The 22,059-nt window shown below is 39.5% G+C and overlaps 1 pseudogene; it reads right to left on the reverse strand.

Moving 5' to 3' along the window:
• Window positions 1-21,096: 21,096 nt before the first annotated feature.
• LOC126199887 (5S ribosomal RNA) lies at window positions 21,097-21,214 on the reverse strand (annotated as a pseudogene).
• Between the last annotated feature and the right edge of the window lie 845 nt (window positions 21,215-22,059).

The raw sequence follows: 22,059 nt of genomic DNA on the forward strand, positions 1-22,059 counted from the left end.
CTATATTAACTACAGTTGTTGGTTAAAAGACAAGTTTGTGCGGGTAATATGTATGTGTTTTACCTTCTTGCCTTTTAAGAGTGTTGTCAGCCTTGAAACTGACTGATGTTTCTCGGTTTCAGAATGCGTGTTTTCTTCTTGTTATGCGCCCGTTTTGTGAAGTGACTGCCTGTTCGTACAGTGGTATTTAGTGGAGGCATAAGCTGGTTCACATGAGTCTCAGTAATGCCGTCTGGTTGCTGGGTCGCCTTGTATTTCTTGTATTTGTTGTAGGTTTTTTTTAATTGAGCAATGGAGTCACCTTCATTTTTCATGAGATATTAATTGGTTTACCCATGATGCTCTTTCATGGGGTAATTATTAACAATGACTTTGATTTTTGGATTTTAAACGTAAAGGTTAAGCTTTGGATGTTGAACATGCTGCAGTTGGGTAAAGATTTAACTAAACAATTTTGGTATTGGCTTCATTAAGTAACTGACGATTACGCGGTTGCTTTATCAGAAAGGATTAGGTAATTAATGTATGTATGCTTAAACTAGGATGTAAGATTTTAAAGCTGATTACAACTCATTGTTTCGTCTGACATATATGATGTTTCACCTTTGCATGGTCAAGAGTAGTAATTGCTAGCTCGTACGCAGTAATTGTTGTGAGAAACAAAATTTGTTATTGTATTTGTTTCTAAGGACTCAGCGCTTTTCACTCCCTGATCCCCATATCCTCAGAAGCATCTTGGAAACGGGAATAACCTGCGCTTTTTACAATCGCTAGGTTTCTTTCGTTGCTCCAGGGACCTACGACGAACTACTCCTAGAAGGGGATTATAATCTCTTTAGATTCACAGGTATCTCATCTGGTCCAGCTGCCCTTCTACTGTTGAGAAGTTAGATCGCTTATCTAAATGCCGTTTCGGTATTCGTTCGATGACTGAAAGCATAAACTGTATTATTATCTTCAGCGGAGTAACAGTTTCGAAAGACTGAATTCAGTATTTCGGCTTTTTCTGTGTCATGTACTGTTTCGACATTAATGTGGTCATGAGCTACTGAATAGGCGATTTCTATACGTTTGCTGGCTTCGGATAAGATCATAAGTTCCTAGGATTTTTTAGTCCGTTCATTTAACAAAATTTTACTTTCAAATTCACTGAATGCGTCTTACATTGCTCTGCTCACGATTATTTTGTCTGTATTCATTCAGCATTTTTCTACAATTGTTTGACTTCGCTTAAATCGAAGCTCTCTTTGGTTTCGCGGCAGATTTTTACCATGGCCATTGTACCACGGTGGGTCTTTTACAGCTCTCATAATCTTGCTCGTCGCGTACTTATCTAAGACATAATGTACAATGTCTTTCAGTTTTATATACTAGTTCTCCAAAACGTCGTCTTTAGACCTGAAAATCTAATGTTGTCTACTTTACTGCTCTACAAGTCATTGTTGCTATCACAGATCTATGATAACCAGTTTCCTCCTGATTCGAAAAGTTCGGGTCTGTTAGTCACTACGATGAAACATTCAGAACAATCTCACACGAATCCCTTTCCCTGCGACCATTTTTAATTACACGACCAGCATTCTGAAGCTAGCTATAACAGAAATATGATCAAGGAACTTATTTGTGATACTCTTCAAGTTGTCTCTGAAGCGTTCTGCTCTACAGCTCCTGACGCAGATCATCTGCAAAAGCATCCGATAACCATGTTTGGCCGACTTTGCATGCTAACATCACCCAAATTATTTCACATTCGAAATTTGGCATAACCTCACTAGATACTATCGAGCCGTGCGGTGTGACCGCGTGGTTTGAGGTGTCATGTCACGGATTGCGCGGCCGCCCCGCCGGAAGTTCGTGTCCTCCCTCGGGCATTCGTGTGTGTGTTGTTCTTAGAGTAATTTGGTTTAAGTAGTGTGTAAGTCTAGGGACCGATGACCTTAGCAGTTTGGTCCCTTAGGAATTCATCCACACATTTTGATACTATCGAGCTGTTTACGGCAGTAAATACGCCGCGACCACTGGCGCTTACCTATCCTTGCAACATGCACGGCGGACCAGAACTCCACCGACAAACTTCCAGAGGTGGTGGACAAAAACAAAACAAAAAAGTCCAGTGAAAATGCGCTCAGAGATGCATACCGTAGAAGGTATGAGCACTTGTTCATTTTCACTGCTGTGAAAAACATCTCTTTTATTGGAAAAGTGCTCATAGACCTTAAGGAACGCATTTACAGCCCATCTTTCGAATATTTTTTTTTCTTTTTTGGTCCTTACCAATTCATCTCAAAACATGGAAAGCAAAAAGCTTTCGAAGAAACAGTTTCGAAGATCAAAAAGTGATGATGGCTCGTAATGTATGCATTTTGGAACAGGTGTTTACTATACTTTTTTCTTGTTTTAGTCCATACTATCATCTCTTTCTCTGTAGAGTTTTGATTTACCACGTACATTCTAGTCTGATTGTAAAATTTCGCTGCTATTCAATTGCGATTTCAACCAACTGTGTCATCCTGATACTGTATACGCATTATTCTACATGTACATACATACTCCAGAAACCATCGTACGGCAGGTGGTGGAGGGTACATTGCACCATCACTAGTCATTTCCCTTCCTGTTCCACTCGCAAATAGAGCGAGGGAGAAAACGACCATCTATATGCCTCCTTACGAGCTCTAATTTCTCTTGTCTTATATTCGTGGTCCTTAAGCTAAATGTAAGTTGTCAGCAGTAGGATCGTTCTGCAGTCAGCTTCAAATGCCAGTTCTCTAAATTTCCTCAGTAGCGTTCCTCGAAAAGAATGTCACCTGCAGGTATTTTCATTTGAGTTCCCAAGGCATTTCCGTAATGCCTGTGCATTGATCGAGCCTATCGGTAACGAATCTAGCAAATTGGCTCTGAATTGCTTTGTCATCCTTTAATCCGACCTGATGGAGCTCTATTTACGGTCTGCTTTACAGATGAACCACACTCTCGTAAAACTCTCCCAATAAACCGAAGTCTACCATTCGCCCTACTCAATACAGTCCTTACATACTCGTTCTATCACTTTCCAACGTTACGCCTAGATATTTCATCGACCTGACAGTGTCACGTAGTACACTACTAACGCTGTATTATTACATTACGGGATTGTTTTTCCTACTTATCTGCGTTATATTTTTCTACATTCAAAGCTAGCTTCTCTCCCTCGCAACTACTAGAGGTTTTCACAAGCTGCGACATAGTCGTAAATACAAAACAATGATCCAGGTACTGCAAATGTTTTTTATTCCAGTCTTTGATCACAATATGAAGTCCTTCGACGATGACCGGTTTCAGTCAGTAATGACCATCATTACTGACTGAAACCGATCATCGTCGAAGGACTTCATATTGTGGTCAAAGACTGGAATAAAAAACATTACTAGAAGTCATCTTGTGTCATCCTACAGTCACTCAACAACTGCTTCCTGTACACCACAGCATCATCACGAAATAATCACAGATTGCTCCTCATCCTCTCCGTCAGATCATTTATGTATATAGAGGATAGCGGCGGTCATCTGACATTTACATGGAACGCTCCTGACAATCTTGTCTCTGATCAACATTTTCCGTCGAGGACAACGTACCGTGTTCCGTTACTTAAAGCCGGTTGCTGTGGCCAAGCGGTTCTAGGCGCTACAGTCTGGAACCGCGCGACCGCTACGGTCGCAGGTTCGAATCCTGCCTCGGGCATGGATGTGTGTGATGTCCTTAGGTTAGTTAGGTTTAAATGGCCGATTCACACGCAGCAGCATATACGTGTCTTTTCATTGATGGCTGCATTATTCCTACGGTGTACAGTTAACATTTGGGATAGATATTATGTCTGAAAATTATTTACAAAGGAAAAATAGTCTCTGTGACTAAAAGGCCTGACGGAAAAAAAAGTGTCTCTTATTTAGAGTTTGTGCTTCCAAAGCCACTGTAGGTTCACAACTAGTTCGAAATCTTGTTATTCTTTTCTTTTTACAATAGCACATTATAAAGTATTTCGCCTCTTTACACTGCGCTGTGATGCTTAATATCTTTACGAACTACAGCCCGATGGCTTTTCCTCTCTTTTATGACAAATCTCATTTGCCTTCCCCAAGAACCTTGCCGTTGGTGGGGAGCCTTGCGTGCCTCAGCGATACAGACAGCCGTACCGTAGGTGCAACCACAACGGAGGGGTATCTGTTGAGAGGCCAGACAAACGTGTGGTTCCTGAAGAGGGGCAGCAGCCTTTTCAGTAGTTGCAGGGGCAACAGTCTGGATGATTGACTGATCTGGCCTTGTAACATTAACCAAAACGGCATTGCTGTGCTGGTACTGCGAACGGCTGAAAGCAAGGGGAAACTACAGCCGTAATTTTTCCCGAGGGCATGCAGCTTTACTGTATGGTTAAATGATGATGGCGTCCTCTTGGGTAGAATATTACGGAGGTAAAATAGTCCTCCATTCGGATCTCCGGGCGGGGACTACTCAGGAGGATGTCGTTATCAGGAGGAAAAAAACTGGCGCCCTACTGATCGGAGCGTGGAATGTCAGATCCCTTAATCGAGCAGGTAGGTTAGAAAATTTAAAAAGGGAAATGGATAGGTTCTAGTTAGATATAGTCGGAATTAGTGAAGTTCGCTGGCAGGAGGAACAAGACTTTTGGTCAGACGAATACAGGGTTATAAACACAAAATCAAATAGGGGTAATGCAGGAGTAGGTTTAATAATGAATAACAAAATAGAAGTGCGGGTAAGCTACTACAAACAGCATAGTGAACGCATTATTGTGACCAAGATAAACACGAAGCCCACGCCCACTACAGTAGTACAAGTTTATATGCCATCTAGCGCTGCAGATGACGAAGAAATTGAAGAAATGTATGACGAGATAAAAGAAATTATTCAGGTAGTGAAGGGAGATGAAAATTTAATAGTCATGGGTGACTGGAATTCAAGAGTAGGAAAAGGGAGAGAAGGAAACATAGTAGGTGAATATGGATTGGGGGGAAGAAATGAAAGAGGAAGCCGCCTTGTAGAATTTTGCACAGAGCATAACTTAATCATAGCTAACACTTGGTTCAAGAATCATAAAACAAGGTTGTATACCTGGAAGAATCCTGGAGATACTAAAAGGTATCAGATAGATTATATAATGGTAAGACAGAGATTTAGGAACCAAGTTTTAAATTGTAAAACATTTCCAGGGGCAGATGTGGATTCTGACCACAATCTATTGGCTATGAACTGCAGATTGAAACTGAAAAAACTGCAAAAAGGTGGGAATTTAAGGAGGTGGGACCTGGATAAACTGACTAAACCAGAGGTTGTACAGAGTTTCAGGGGGAGCATAAGGGAACAATTGACAGGAATGGAGGAAAGAAATACAGTAGAAGAAGAATGGCTAGCTTTGAGAGATGAAGTAGTGAAGGCAGCAGAGGATCAAGTAGGTAAAACAACGAGGGCTAGTAGAAATCTTTGGGTAACAGACGAAATATTGAATTTAATTGATGAAAGGAGAAAATACAAAAATTCAGTAAATGAAGCAAGCAAAAAGGAGTACAAACGTCTCAAAAATGAGATCTACAGGAAGTGCAAAATGGTTAAGCAGGGATGGCTAGAGGACAAATGTAAAGATGTCGAGGCTTATCTCACTAGGGGTAAGATAGATTCTGCCTACAGGAAAATTAAAGAGACCTTTGGAGAAAAGAGAACCACCTGTATGAATATCAGGCGCTCAGATGGAAACCCAGTTCTAAGCAAAGAAGGGAAAGCAGAAAGGTGGAAGGAGTATATATAGAGGGTCTACACAAGGGCGACGTACTTGAGGACAATATTATGGAAATAGAAGAGGATGTAGATGAAGATGAAATGGGACATACGACACTGCGTGAAGAGTTTGACAGAGCACTGAAAGACCTAAGTCGAAACAAGGGCCCGGGAGCAGACAACATTCCATTAGAACTACTGACGGCCTTGGGAGAGCCAGTCCTGACAAAACTTTACCATCTGGTGAGCAAGATGTATGAGACAGACGATATAATCTCAGACTTCAAGAAGAATATAATAATTCCGATCCCAAAGAAAGCAGATGTTGACAGATGTGAAAATTACCGAACTATCAGTTTAATAAGTCACGGCTGCAAAATACTAACGCGAATTCTTTACAGACGAATGGAAAAACTGGTAGAAGCCGACCTCGGGGAAGATAAGTTTGGATTCCGTAGAAATATTGGAGCACGTGAGGCAACACTGCCCCTACGACTTATCTCAGAAGCTAGATTAAGGAAAGGCAAACCTACGTTTCTAGCATTTGTAGACAGAGAAAGCGTTTCACAATGTTGACTAGAATACTCTCTTTCAAATTGTGAAGGTGGCAGGGGTAAAATACAGGGAGCGAAAGGCTATTTACAATTTGTACAGAAACCAGATGGCAGTTATAAGAGTCGAGGGATATGAAAGGGAATCAGTGGTTGGGAAGGGAGTGAGACAGGGTTGTAGCCTATCCCCGATGTTATTCAATCTGTATATTGAGCAAGCAGGGAAGGAAACAAAAGAAAAATTCGAAGTAGGTATTTAAATCCATGGAGAATAAATAAAAACTTTGAGGTTCGCCGATGACATTGTAATTCTGTCAGAGACAGCAAAGGACTTGGAAGAGCAGTTGAACGGAATGGACAGTGTCTTTAAAGCAGGGTATAAGATGAACATGAACAAAAGCAAAAGGAGTATTATGGAATGTAGTCGAATTAAGTCGGGTGATGCTGAGGGAATTAGATTAGGAAATGAGACACTTAAAGTAGTAAAGGAATTTTGCTATTTGGGGAGCAAAATAACTGATGATGGTCGAAGTAAAGAGGATATATAATGTAGACTAGCAATGGCAAGGAAAGCTTTTCTGAAGAAGAGAAATTTGTTAACATCGGGTATAGATTTAAGTGTCACGAAATCGTTTCTGAAAGTATTTGTATGGAGCGTAGCCATGTATGGAAGAGAAACGTGGACGATAACTAGTTTAGACAAGAAGAGAATAGAAGTTTTCGAAATGTGGTGCTACAGAAGAATGCTGAAGATTAGATGGGTAGACCATATAACTAATGAGGAGGTATTTAATAGAATTGGGGAGAAGAGGAGTTTGTGGCGCAACTTGACTAGAAGAAGGGATCGGTTTGTAGGACATGTTCTGAGGCATCAAGGGATCACCAATTTAGTATTGGAGGGAAGCGTGGAGGGTAAAAATCGTAGAGGGAGACCAAGAGATGAATACACGAAACAGATTCAGAAGTATGTAGGTTGCAGTAGGTACTGGGAGATGAAGAAGCTTGCACAGGATAGAGTAGCATGGAGAGCTGCATCAAACCAGTCTCAGGACTGAAGACCACAACAACAACATCTCATTTGCAAAGTATCTTAAATCCAATAATATTACAATATGAAGATTGCATTAATCCATGTTTCCTGTTGTTAACGTTTTGCAGACCGCACATTACAGGTTTTTCATTGTTATGGAGATATTTCCATGAAAAAATGGTAATTGGGGTAGCAAACTGAATAAATAATTACATTTTTCCTCTTTAGCGAGCCACCAAAGACCGCGAATCCCCTACATCAATATACTTGAGAAAATATGTCTGAACAACCTCCGAAATATTGCCATTGGAGTTTGGGTGAACTCTCCTTTGTTCTGACGAAAAATAATTACAAATACCGACAAAATTTTTTGCAGATTCCAATATAAAATAATCACAACATTATATGAATGCATGGTTTTACTATGATACATACTGACAAAATTTTCTGAAGATTCCAGCCATGTTAGCTGGTTAAATATCTACGTCAATATCAATATGGATACTCTGAAAATCATATTTTAGTGCCTAGCAGAGGGCTCATCGAACCACCTTCACAATAATTCTGTATTATTCCAGTCACGTACAGCGCGCGAAAAAAATGAACATCTATATCTTTCCGTGCGAGCTCTGATTTCCATTATTTTATTATAATGATCATTTCTCCCTATGTAGGTCGGAGTCAACAAAATATTTTTGTAATTGGAGGAGAAAGTTGGAGACTGAAATTTCGTGAGAAGATTCCGCCGCAACGAAAAATGCCTTTGTTTTAATTATGTCCACCCCAAATCCTATACATTTCAGTGGGACTCTCTCCCCTATTTCGCAATAATACAAAACGTGCTGCCCGTCTTAGAACTTTCTCGATGTACTCCGTCAGCCCTATCTGGTAAGAATCCCACACCGCGCAGCAGTATTCTAAAAGACGACGGACAAGCGAGGTGTAGGCAGTGTCTTCAATAGATCTGTTACCTTTTCTAAGTGTCCTGCTAATAAAACGCAGTCTTTGGTTAGCCTTCGCCACAACATTTCCTGGGTGCTCCTTCCAATTCAAGTTGTTCGTAGTAGTAATACCTAGGTATTTATATGAATTTAAGGCCTTTAGATTTGACTGCTTTATCGCGTAATCGAAATTTAAAGGATTACTTTCAGCACTCGTGTGGATGACCTCACATTTTTAATTATTTAAGGTCAATCGCCAATCTTTATATCATGTAAATATCTTTTCTAAATCGTTTTGAAATTTGTTTTGATCCTCTGATGATTTTACTAGTCGATAAACGCCAGCGTCGTCTGCAAACAACCTAAGACGGCTGCTGAGATTTGTCTCCCAAATCATTTGTATAAATAAAGAACAGCAAAGGACCTCTAACACTACTCTGGGCAACGCCAGAAATCACTTCTGCTTTACTCGATGACTTTCCCTCAGTTACTACGAACTGTGACTTCTCTGACAGGAAATCAAGAATACAGTCGCATAACTGAGACGATATTCCGTAAGCACACAATTTCACTACAAGCCGTTTGTGTGGTACGAGTTTTCGGCCTGGTGCTCCTTGGCTGTTATCAAGTGATATCACCTGATTGCATCATTTGACAGCGGCAGGGTCACATGGCCGAAAGCTCGTGACATTTAACCAGACAATTTTATCATTTACAACATTGTTCCATCATTGGAGAACTGTTTAGTTTCGTAGGCATACTTCCTCTGATTGCAAGTGTGATCGGTTCTCGTGAGGTCTTCGAAGGGAGGAGCTGAATTACGAATTCACGACATCCGCATACTGATGGCTCCGTATGCTAATATCTACACGTTTGAATGGCTATACATGATGTGCGTATGGGGCCTGAAGATGGCATGTTGATTTGCCGAATCCGGTTGAGAAAGTAAAATGAAATATCTTCTTAAATCGCAAGACTGTTTGGTGATTTTCCTTGTTAAATAGTGCAGTGTGTTGCAGATTCCATTTGTGTAACTTTTCGCAAGACTTAACCGTTTGTAATAGAAACAATATAGCAACTGAAACACTCATAAACACACATTACAAATGTTGCGCAATAATATTAAGTAAATTGTTGTGTAAATTTCCCAGTGCTGGAAATATAACTATTTTGTGTGTTCCTTACACTCAGTGTTTCTTAAGCGCCATCTTTACTCACTTAAATGTATACGAACTTCGTATTTTATGTAAACACAACAGCAGAAGAGGCTGTGGCCGTGGAGATATTTAGATTTATATTTGTGTCCTCGTTTCCAACTAAAAGCGTCCACAATACTTTTAGAGTTGTACTAAAATGTGTGTTCTGTTTGCCACTGTTGGAGATACAATTATTTTATATTTTTATTTTAAATTTTTTTTCGCTCGTATTAGATTTCAGACGCCACAGTTGCTTACTTCAGTATTTTCATAGTGTATATGATGAAGCTTGTGCTATAAACAAGACAGAAATAGGAGCTTGTGGTCACAGTAGGTATTTTTACATTATCTTTCTTTACCTTTGCAATCATAGACCTAAACAGAACAATATATTAAAGCAGTGTTTGTGATTTTCCTTTCTGCTTCCAGATACTACCAAAAGCTACCCCAAAATCAGAGACGTGTCGTAATAATTTACGTAAATCTACCTAAAGATGGACGCGTAAATCTCTAAAACGAATAGTATAAATAAAATTGTAGCTGGTAACACTTAACTTGTAGTTCAAATTTATGTCAGTAACAGCTACCCTACAGCCTAACGTAAAATGTTCCTATCTAAAGAAATAACGTAAATATATACATAGGAAAATTTAAGTACTTCACGTCCACTCCTCTTAAACTATTTACAGGTAAGCAAGGGCACTGATGTCGACGATGAGCATCTTGAACATCAGATTCACCGAAGTGATGTTTAAATAAGGAAGTCAAATGGCTAGAAGGTGAAGCGTAATGCTGATAGAAAACAGCATCAGAAGAACTGGGAAGGTACATAGTACGAGAACCCTGAATGTTTTATGTTGATTGACGACGGCTGTGAATAACCGTTTTCTTTCCGCATTGCGGTGTATTTGTACTCCAGTGTTTCCGGGATTTCACCCATGGTCTAGGGGTAGCGTCTTTGAATACGTTTCAAAACTAATATTTTAGTCAGATAACTTTCTACAGCCGTCAGATACTTAAAGAACTGCATTTATTGTCAGAGCATGTAGACTGTCCAAACTGGAAGAGCGTTCAAAACACGTCAAAAGAAATAGCAATTTAAATTCAAATCGTATAGCAGACAGTAGGTGACATACAAGACGTATGAAAATCATCCACACCGCAGATAGCCGGCCGCTGTGGCCGAGTAGTTCTAGGCGCTTCAGTCTGGAACCGCGCGACTGCTAAGGTCGCAGGTTCGAATGCTGTCTCGGGTATGGATGTGTGTGATGTCCTTAGGTTAGTTGGGTTTAAGTAGTTCTAAGTTCTATGGGACTGATGACCTCAGATGTTAAGTCCCATAGTGCTCAGAGCCATTTGAACACCGCAGATAAAGGTCCACTGTGCATGGGGGCTTAATTAAATGAAATGAAAATAATTTTACATTTTTTGCTTTAGTAGCTGTCTGTCCGATTACGAAGTCTCGTAAACGGTTGGCCCTGACTAGTATTATTACGCTATCTGACTGCATAGAACAATAACAAAGAATGAAATGGAAATTTTCATTAACACAATTAATTAAGTCCCCAGCAACTATAAAACCTACGAAACCAAAGCATAAGTGTAACTGTTATGTGTGTGGAAGTATGACTCAACGTACGCATCTGGCACGGTTCTTCTTCAACAACACAAGAAATTTTAAATATCATTTATACTGAATTAATTAAAGAAAATAGAAATACCATAATTACTCAAGAAAACCAGAATTACACTCTAATACAAGAACACAAGCCAGATGCTTTGTTGACTGAACCTGTAATGACGCATTATTCAGGACATTGAAATAATGAGAAAGAAAAGAAAAGTAGTTTGTTACCTTAATTTATATTGATGAAAAGCACTCTAGACATTACAATCTCTCCACACCGACTCGCTACTATCACATCTCAACAAGAACTTTTCAGTATCACATCTCAGCAAGCACTGCCTACTAGCTCATCTCAACAAACACTCCTCACTACGACATCTCAGCACTGACTACCACGAGTTCTCCCAAAGCACTGCCGACTACGACATCTCAATAATCACTGCCAGTGGAGGCGGCGTAACAATACTCTCTAGCGCGATCTCTGGCGCTGTGGCTCAGTGTAGCCACCTTTCATATGCCCTTCCTCCACGGGCTAGAATTTGATGGTATTTTTGCCAGCATTGGTGGTGAAAATACCACCAAATTCGTCAAAAAAATACAGACAAAAATAAAAGATAATATTAATGCGTAAATATCATATAACTAGATAAAATTTTGGCTTTGCACTGACCTCTCAATAACCTAATATATAAAATACAGTAAGCAATACAAATTCTTTCATACATGTGATTTTACATAACAGTTTACACAAGTATTATGTGGTTAAACAGTTCAATCAATAGCGTCAGCAATGACTAATATGTGCAGGTAAGAGTCTCATAACTTTTCACAAATAGTAATACACAAAAAATCAGTTTATACAAATATTCACATAAACGCTTTTGATTTAAAAAAAAACAAGTAGTTGATAGTTCCAGCAGTAGCACCCAGTAATGGTCAACAGGTGCAAATACCAACAAGTAACATTTTTTCAGTAGAAACAGTCCATCAGTGGCACCCAGTAATGTTGAATAGGTGCAGACACCAACAAGTAACAACATTTCAGTATAAGCAGTTCCATTAGTGGCACCAGCAATGTTGAGCAGGTGCACACAGCAACAGGTGACATCTTTTCAGTAGAAGCAGTCCATCAGTGGCACCCAGCAATGTTGAGCAGGTGCCAACGCCAACAAGTGATATCATTTCGGTAGAAGCAGTCCATCAGTGGCACCCAGCAATGTTGAGCAGGTGCAGACATCAACAGGTGACATCTTTTCAGTAGAAGCAGTCCATCAGTGGCACCCAGTAATGTTGAATAGATGCAGACACCAACAAGTAACACCATTTCAGTAGAAGCAGTCCATCAGTGGCACCCAGTAATGTTGACCAGGTGCTGACCGCAGTCCATAAAATTCACTATCACTAATCACACTGTTCATCAGCAGAAATTAAACATGTCCTAGTGGCACCAATCATGTAGAAAAAGTGCAAATAACAGTCCATAATTTCCCTATCACTAATCAGTCAGTTAATCAAAGTTCATTAGCACAAATTAAATATGTCCTTGTGTCACACATCATGTTGAAAAGTGCAGCACCATCACTAATCAGACAGTTCAGGCATGAACAATAGTTTGAATACACATACAAATGCTTTTACACTAAACATACAAATCATAACAAACACACAAATGATATCAGATAATTGTCCTATTAACTATTACAATACACAAATAGCAGTAAACCTATAATATTTATGGGTGTCAGTGCAAGCCACAACAAACAAGTAAAATAATATTTAGGAGATAGGTTGGGATCACTTCTCTGGGATTATAAAAGGAAAACACACAAAACACACTCACTCATCTTTCATCCACATTTAGTGCTACTGTGTAGTTGAATAGTGTTAACTGTGTAAATGCAATTCTGTCAAAATTTTATGTTCATCATTGTATCAAGTAGTAGTGGCAGCAATGTATAACAGTCAATAATAGTCAACGTCATAGTCATCATGTCAAGACCAATGTTTGCGAAGCCAGATCAAAATGTACGGTTGCTGAACAACTGTCAGTGAGCCAAGATATGCAATTACTTCCTCTCTCCAAAAAAAAAAGTATATACTGCTTAGTGATTTAACAAAGTGTGTGTGTAGACAATCTTCCTTCTACTTGAGTGTTTTAGTCTGCCATCTTCATCCTCCTTGTTCCATATAGACCAACAAAAAAAAATATGCTCCTCACTTACTTTACCTCTTATCCACCAAAACTCCAATAATCATCAGCATCACATAATCTCAATACTTCAATAATACATCTTCAATACGTCGATACATATAAACCTTATCATCAATATCATTTACCTTACCTCTTGTCCACGAAAACTCCAATAATCAAACCTAGTGTTGGTATGTCATGTCGTTAGCTTCCTTCCTATTAGCATAAATTTATACAGCTTCCATAAAACCTCCAGCTCATGTGACTTCTATGAAGTTTCTCGTACTAATGTCGTTCGTCGAATTATAGCAGTTCATTTTCTTATCTTAAAAATATCAGGCACTGAGCGTAAGCAAAACATGCAATAGCGAGTAAATATACCAGTAGAGAACAGAATGTCAACAAGTGGATGCAGCACAATCCCTACAACGAGGCTCTGCCGAGCGAACAATCTATAATTAATACCATAGTGTGGCCTAAACTCCATGTACGTACACCTCATATCAGCATTTCTATATATAGCAAATTAAAGAATAGTTATGACAACAAAACAGAAATGTGTAAATATGCAATCCATACGCACAGCAGCAAACATATATCTTACGTAATAAACAAGTCATTAGCATTATATCAGCATAAGCAAATAAATGTTCATACGTAATCTTAATAAGTAAACATGAAGGCGCAAGCAGATAAATCACAAAGTATAACTTACATACATAACCACAGTCAGCACAATTAATCAGTTGACAATTACAATTTAAATAAATAAGCAGAGCAGGCACATAATAAAAATATATGACATCAGTGAAAAGGCATAGCAGCCAAGCGATGCATAATATACATAAGTAACAACACTGTTCATTAATCAATAATTGTCAAAATCAGCAAATGTACACAAGCACGTCGCTTCACAAGTAAATTCATAGAACATGAAATTAGCACAAAGTATGAATCACGTAATCGCGAGCAGCAAATTACGTCTAAAGTACGTACCTAAGTGGAAATATGTTACCTGAAAAATAAACTCAATTAACAGTTACCTTTTTTTAGTTTATTACTTTTTTCTTCGAAATTACATTCTTCCTGAAATTTTCTCCATAGCAAGTCGTCTTAACGTCGGACACGCACAGAATTTACCTGAAGGTCTTAAATATTTTACACAACCGTATCCTGAAAAATACTGAACGTTAATAACATAATTTATAAAGTCACCATAGCTTTATACTGAATTTAGTCGGAGAAATTAGACTGTGTATTTGTTTACGTCTGTCAGTGCATTCGCACTGAGCGCTCGATCAGCTGTAGGCGCGTGACGTAGGAAGTGATTGTTTGCGGTCAACGACTGCCTTGTGCGGCGCGCAGACTGACTGTTGCTTTGAGTATGTGCCGCCGCCAAAACACAGCGCGGTATCCTTGTACTCTCCGTGTGTTTACGTAGCTGTTAGTTTCTCACAAGTATGTCATTCCACAAAAATTTTAACGTTAGATATGTGATGTATTCCCTTAGAGCGCCGAGATTTAAGAGTTTCTACTTCAACAGTGTTATCATGAATAATTTTGCGAATTCTGTATGGACCGTTATAAAGCAGAAAAAATTTGCGACATAACCCTTTTCCTTTATGAGACAAACGGTGGGACTTGATTAATACCTTTTGACCAACTGACAAAGTTTTTAAACGACCAGGACGTTTCACTGATTTCTCTCTTCTAGCAGCCGCAGACACAATATTTTGTAGAGCCAGGTTGACAACTTCAGAATGCCGCAGTTTCCGTGTAGGCGGAAAAGGAACGATTTCAGAAATGCGATTTGTTGGTACTTTATTTTTAATATCAATAGAGGCGGTAAAGAAGTTGAGTCATTAGGAAGTTCATTCAGAATGTTTTGAAAAATATGAAGATACTGATCCCAAGTTCTGTGATTCTGATGACAATAAAGACGGCACAATTTATTGATTTCCTTCATCCATCTCTCTGAAGCATTAGATTGAGGGTGGAAAAGTGAAATAAAAATTGGTTTAATCTTACGACGCCGTAGAGTACGAAGCCAAATTTTAGAGCGAAACTGTGATCCATTATCTGATATAACCTTATCAACATGACCAACTTATTTAAGAAAATGTTGATGAAAGCATTAGACACTGAACGAGCTGTTGCTTTGCGTAAAGGTGTAAAACACACGTATTTTGATGTCAATTCCACTGCTACGAAAATGTACGCAAAACCATTAGTAGAACGAACCACTGGACCGAACAAATCGACTGCAGCCATGTCCTTTAATTTCGCTGGAATGATAGGAAACAACGGTGCTCTGTGAGAAACAGTTGGCGGCTTAGCCTTTTGACATAATTTGCATTTGGCAAGAACAGATCGAATACGTTTTTCCATATTACTGAAGTAACAATTTTCTCGCAATTTATGAAAACATTTTCTGGGACCAAAGTGCGCATAACTGAAATGTGTAAACGAGATGTGGCCAAATCATCCAATCTAACAAAGCGTCCAAGAAAATTACAAACACCAAGGAAACTACGAACATCACGTTTTGTAGTAGGAACAGCATAATTACGAATTGCGTCTAGCTTTTCTGGATCAGGAAGAATACCTTCTGTAGAAATAATGTGACAGAGAAATTTCACCCGTGAACGACCAATTTCAGATTTTTCTAAGTTTACAGTAATGCCAACTCTTGCAAAAATACGTAATAAAGAATCCAAAATTTTGTTATGCTCACTCCAAGAACGTTTAGCAATAAGAATGTCGTCAACATATGAAGTAATATTTTCACGAAGATAAACAGGTAAGATTTCGTTTAAATTACGAATGAATGCTGCAGAAAATATAGTAAGTCCAAACGGTAATTTCCAAAGTCACTTTTGGGTAAAACAGTCAAATCCGGTTATTCTTTACCTACTGTCTAGATAGATTGATAGTAGAAGAATTGCTTTTATAGATGCAAAGAATAGTGAAAGACTAGGCAGCGGTGCAGAAAACTAAAAGGGAAATAGCACCACTACAGCTCGGGGCCCTATGCTCGCTACGGCACATATTCACTTAGTGTAGTGAATCCCCTGAGGACATTAATAGCTGCACATAAATTTCAGTTTGTGACTTAGTGGCAAATTCGGCGGAAGTGCGTACGTAAACTGATCTAACCATGAACATGGATGTATGTCATTCTTAGAATTGCGGAAGATCTTAATCTTCTGAACAGTCAAGAAGTGTTTATAGTCAACGTTTTCACCTCGTGGCGACAAAGACCTACCGCGTCTGTCCCAGTTTGAATGTCGATTATTGTCAAGTTCGCGCGCCTGGCGCTCTTTTGTTGCATCCCGTAAATGAAACAAATTATTTTCTTCAAACCCTTCTGCTATCTGTGATTCCAAATTTCTTTTGCTGTCTTTTCCTACAATTTCCCCTTCAATTTGTTTGACTTGCTTTCGTAATGCCTCAACTTCCCTTTTAAAATGTTCATTAAATTTTCCCTGATTTTCAACATGCTTATTTATGTTCTGGTACTCTTCGGTTTCTGCGAATGGTAATGGAGCTGTATCATCCGAATCTCTGCCCCCATGTAAACTATGACTTGTCAATTTATCTGAAATCTCCTCAACTCTTTCCGATAAGTCACCTATTTTTTCTTTCTGTTTACCTACGTCTTCCGTAAGTGTCGCGACTCGGGTTTCAGTTTTGACACATTTGGTAGTTAACTGTTCATATTGTTGTGTTAGGTTATTTAATCTGTCATTTGGTACGGATTCCTCGATTCTCTCAAATATTTCTTCCTTATCATGTGCACATTGTAAATTTAACACTGAAAATTTCTGCACTATCACGCGATCTCTTTCCTCCTATTCTCTATCCTGTTCCCTTTGTCTAATCTCTACTGCAATTAATCTATTATTGTGAGCATTCAAAATCGGTTGTACTTCTTCTCTGATTTCTTTCTTTAATTCATCTTTCATATTTTTGAAACATGTCCCTATTCGTGAGTCTAACCGTGTTTCCATTGTTTCCATCTCTGTCTTTAATTCAGATCCAAACCGTGTTTCCATTGTTCCCATATCAGTTTTTAATTCAGATCGTAAAGTTCCCATATCAGTTTTTAATTCAGATCCCAAAGTTCCCATCTCGGTTTTAATTGTTCCTATCTCTGTTTTAATTGTTCCTATTTGTGATCCCAACTGTGATCCCAGTGAGTCTAACCGTGTTTCCATTGTTCCCCTTTGTAAGTCTAACCGTGTTGTCACTGTTTTTAATTCAGATCCCAAATTTAATATTGCACCCATCAACTGCTCCATAATAGCCGGTTCGAAATTCTTTTCGCCCCTAACATTTCCCGCGAAACCAACTTCTTTCGTCATCGAACAATTGAAATAATTGCACTAATTGTCAAACCCGTAGACAAGACAACAGAAATGAAATTTTGCAAAAAAAAAAAAATACCATTAGAAGAATGACAATTACCAAATCTACACATGCAAAATAGACTACAATTGCTAAACTACAAATTACTACAACAATACTACTGTCTACTATTTTTACAATCAGAAGATTCCAAGGGACGATCCGAAACAGCAAATAATTTTAATTTTTTTTTTTTAGTAGCTGTCTGTTCGATTACGAAGTCTCGTAAACGGTTGGCCCTGACTAGTATTATTGCGCTATCTGACTGCATAGAACAATAACAAAGAATGAAATGGAAATTTTCATTAACACAATTAATTAATTAAGTCCCCAGCAACTATAAAACCTACGAAACCAAAGCATAAGTGTAACTGTTCTGTGTGTGGAAGTATGACTCAATGTACGCATCTGGCACGGTTCTTCTTCAACAACACAAGAAATTTTAAATATCATTTATACTGAATTATTTAAAGAAAATAGAAATACCATAATTACTCAAGAAAACCAGAATTACACTCTAATACAAGAACACAAGCCAGATGCTTTGTTGACTGAACCTGTAATGACGCATTATTCAGGACATTGAAATAATGAGAAAGAAAAGAAAAGTAGTTTGTTACCTTAATTTATATTGATGAAAAGCACTCTAGACATTACAATCTCTCCACACCGACTCGCTACTATCACATCTCAACAAGAACTTTTCAGTATCACATCTCAGCAAGCACTGCCTACTAGCTCATCTCAACAAACACGCCTCACTACAACATCTCAGCACTGACTACCACGAGTTCTCCCAAAGCACTGCCGACTACGACATCTCAATAATCACTGCCAGTGGAGGCGGCGGAACAATACTCTCTAGCGCGATCTCTGGCGCTGTGGCTCAGTGTAGCCACCTTTCAACTGTTAAGTGTTTTAGAAGAAATGGAAATTTTCTTAGAAAAAAAGAAAAACCCGCAAAATTTGTTAAACGAACAAAACGAATTTAATCTACATGGGCTCTTCCAGTTATTTAATGAACTGCTGTAGATAAGCAACCAAAATATAATACCTGCCGTATCATCCTAACAGAAATATTTTAAAAACGGTAGTTTTGAATACATTTTTGTATAGATATTTATAAATATGTATTTTTTATAATGTACTTTGATAGATATACTAATTTTTACAGACGTACTCGTTTTTAAAGATAAGCAGATATGTACAGATTCGAGACGTCTATGCACACGCACAAGAAAGGAAATTAATTGAACTTTCGTTTTCTGTACTTATAAATTATCTTTGGATAGGCTACATCATGGACGTTACAAGTAATATTGTACAATCAATTTCATCTTTGGCGCTGTCAATGTCATAATTTATTACTGAACTTTAAACGTAAGTTTAGTACTGTAGTACAGCCAAATAATCTTTAGAGATGTGAGCCAACTGTAAAGGCAATCTTTAAAGCTGTCAGCAAACTTTGAACGTAAGCCACCACAATGGAAGCAGAATATTTACTTTACATAATGTCGTTGTAAGTTTTGCATATTGTCTCAATTTGCATCTCTTACAGTGTATATTCTGATGATGCTTTGTTCATATGAAGAGCGAAACCGGTCATAATAAAAAATACAAAGTGCGACATGTGGTTGTTTTCCAAAACTTACCAGTTTTCGTAACAATTGCGCCTTTTCAACCCTGCAATATCCGTAGCTTTTCTTATGCACTACACGGCTATACTGTTGCGGACTTATTCGAAATCTGTTGATAAATGGTTTTTACTATGCTGCGGATGATCGTCCATGTATGTAATTATGTTTAGTATCCGGTCCTTGGACAACGACTGTTCTTTACTACGTTTCACTGGAGACAGGATTTGTGGCTCCCAGTGCAACGAGAACTATAAACTACACGGCTCAGCACCTGCTCAGTATCACTTTCACTTGTTAAGCACATATCTTCATCACTGTACTCCTCAAGTACATTGCTCACACTGTCGAGCGTACACATTCCACTGACTCTTATCAGCCACTTCTTTTTCACTATGGCCAATTTCTTCTGTTCCTTTCTGACGAAAAGTCATCTTCGGCAACTGTTGTTGTAGATTTAATGCAAGTCTTGTTTATCGTTGCCATTGTTCTGTTTTGTATCAGCAACACTAGCACGGGAATAGTGGTGTGAGTTACTCGTCGACTAAGCAGTTCAACTACGCTCCTTAGCCTCCAGCTGTGCTCACCACTGGATACCACGAGTCCCGCCCCTTCCCCCCTTGTTGCCATTAGCAGTCAATATTGTGGTTGCATGCTGGACAGTATATGAGGCGTCGAATGCCGTAAACATCATTGGCCTTTTGCTATCTCGCACTCAAAGGGTCCCTTGTGAGACGATGAGGTTAGAGCGGTAGAGGAATTCGTGGCGGGACGCATCAAACCACCCCAGAGAGGAATGATGACTCAAAAAAATGTATCCAGGTGAGGCGGCGCCTCTGGGCTGGGTTGGGGTGAGGCGTCGGCTGGAGGAACGTGGAGGTTGGCAGACGAGCCGGGAGCGATCAAAGCGGACAGGCGCCCGCCCGGCCACCACGAAGGAGAGACAGACAGCCGGCCGTATCATACTCCGGCCTCGATTATAGCACAGCAACCGCAATAATTCAGCGCGTAATTGGCGTGTGTGTCCAGCGTCACCTACTTTCCGCGTGTCAACCACGCCGTATCTCATTTTAATATATTATTTATGGAAGCATGTAAATTAGCTGCATACATAAGACTAAGACCGCCTTCCCACTTTTTGTAGGCTTTCTGGACTCACGGCGACTGATCGAAATGTTTTAGGTGCCAATCCTAATACAGAAGAAATCTGGGGATGTGGAAACTTGCTATTAATGCCGAGGTACCGACTTTGGTTTCCGAGATTACCTCATATTTTCCAGTGGTGTAAAAGTCTCTAACGGACTCTATCCAGGCTCGTGAGGCCTAAAGAAAAGCTGCTTGAAGAAATCAGCGGAGAAAGTCGCGCCAGTGGCGTCGAATCGAATACCTTTGCGCCAGAGTCGAAACCCCCCGACCTTTTTATTATGGCGCACGTGAAGCATGTAAATAGCTAAGAGTGGTCTTATGTTATAACAGGAACTGCACAACATGCCCATGTCGCCGTAAATTTGATACGTTAACTTAGCCAACAAACTAAACTAAACTCCTCCCGAACAGGCCATGAAGGCCCAACGGTACCGACCGGCCGCCGTGTCATCCTCAGCCACAGGCGTTACTGGATGCGGATATGGAGAGGCACGTGGTCAGCACACCGCTCTCCCAGTCGTATGTTAGTTTCCGAGACCGGAGCCGCTACTTCTCAAACAAGTAGCTCCTCAGTTGGCCTCACAAGGGCTGAGTGCACCCCGCATGCCAACAGCACCAGGCAGACCGGATGGTCACCCATCCGAGTGCTAGCCCAGCCCGACAGTGCTTAACTTCGGTGATCTGACGGGAACCGGTGTTACCACTGCGGCAAAGCCGTTGGAAACTTATCCAACAAAGGGTGGTTATAATTAAAGTTTCTCTACTTGAGAGGGCCTCAATGAAAAACCAGTGATCGTAGGACATGAAACTTTGTGGAAACAATTGTAAGGGCATGCTTAAGAGAAATAACAAATAAAACACTGAAAGAATTACATCTTAATTTTCACAACATTTGTTAATTGCGAAATATGTATACGTTACATATTACCAACGTTGCTCTGTATGACGACCACCTGTATCCACGGCAGCCTGGACCCACAGTAGAGACTGCTGGACCGATGCCCGAAATATCTCAGGACTGATGTATCGTGACACAGCCAGTGCACTGCTTGGAGATCGTACATTGCTTCTAACATTCTCACCATGTTAACAGTAACTTCTTCAACGATTTGTGGAGCAATTCCCAAACCGCTAGTTACATCGAGCATCCGAATAATGGTTTTCAGTCCCGATGCTGAAAGAGGACGTCTCCGTATTCCCTTAATGCCACTATACTCGTGAAGAGTTGAAGCAATATTGCTGTTGTTTTGATAAAACAGCCTTATGAGTAAAGCCCTAATCAACTTGTCCAGACCCCTGTTGTCTGTCTGGGACTGTAACGCACATTGATGCTTGTGTTTCAGCCCTACGTCGCCGCGCCAGTAGCGACGTATAACGAAAAGTCATGAAACTGACACTACCAACAGCTCAAATCCTGTTGCACAGAATCTGAACATCATTCCTATAAATTTGTTTACCCATACGGTAAATAATTTTCTGTCTACAATGGCTCAAGCAGCGTAAATTTAATTATATCCATCCTGTACGTAGCCAAGACAGTGAAACACATTATCATGGAATCCAGTGG

Source organism: Schistocerca nitens, chromosome 8 (assembly GCF_023898315.1).
Source record: "Schistocerca nitens isolate TAMUIC-IGC-003100 chromosome 8, iqSchNite1.1, whole genome shotgun sequence".
In the NCBI taxonomy this organism is placed as follows: domain Eukaryota; kingdom Metazoa; phylum Arthropoda; class Insecta; order Orthoptera; family Acrididae; genus Schistocerca; species Schistocerca nitens.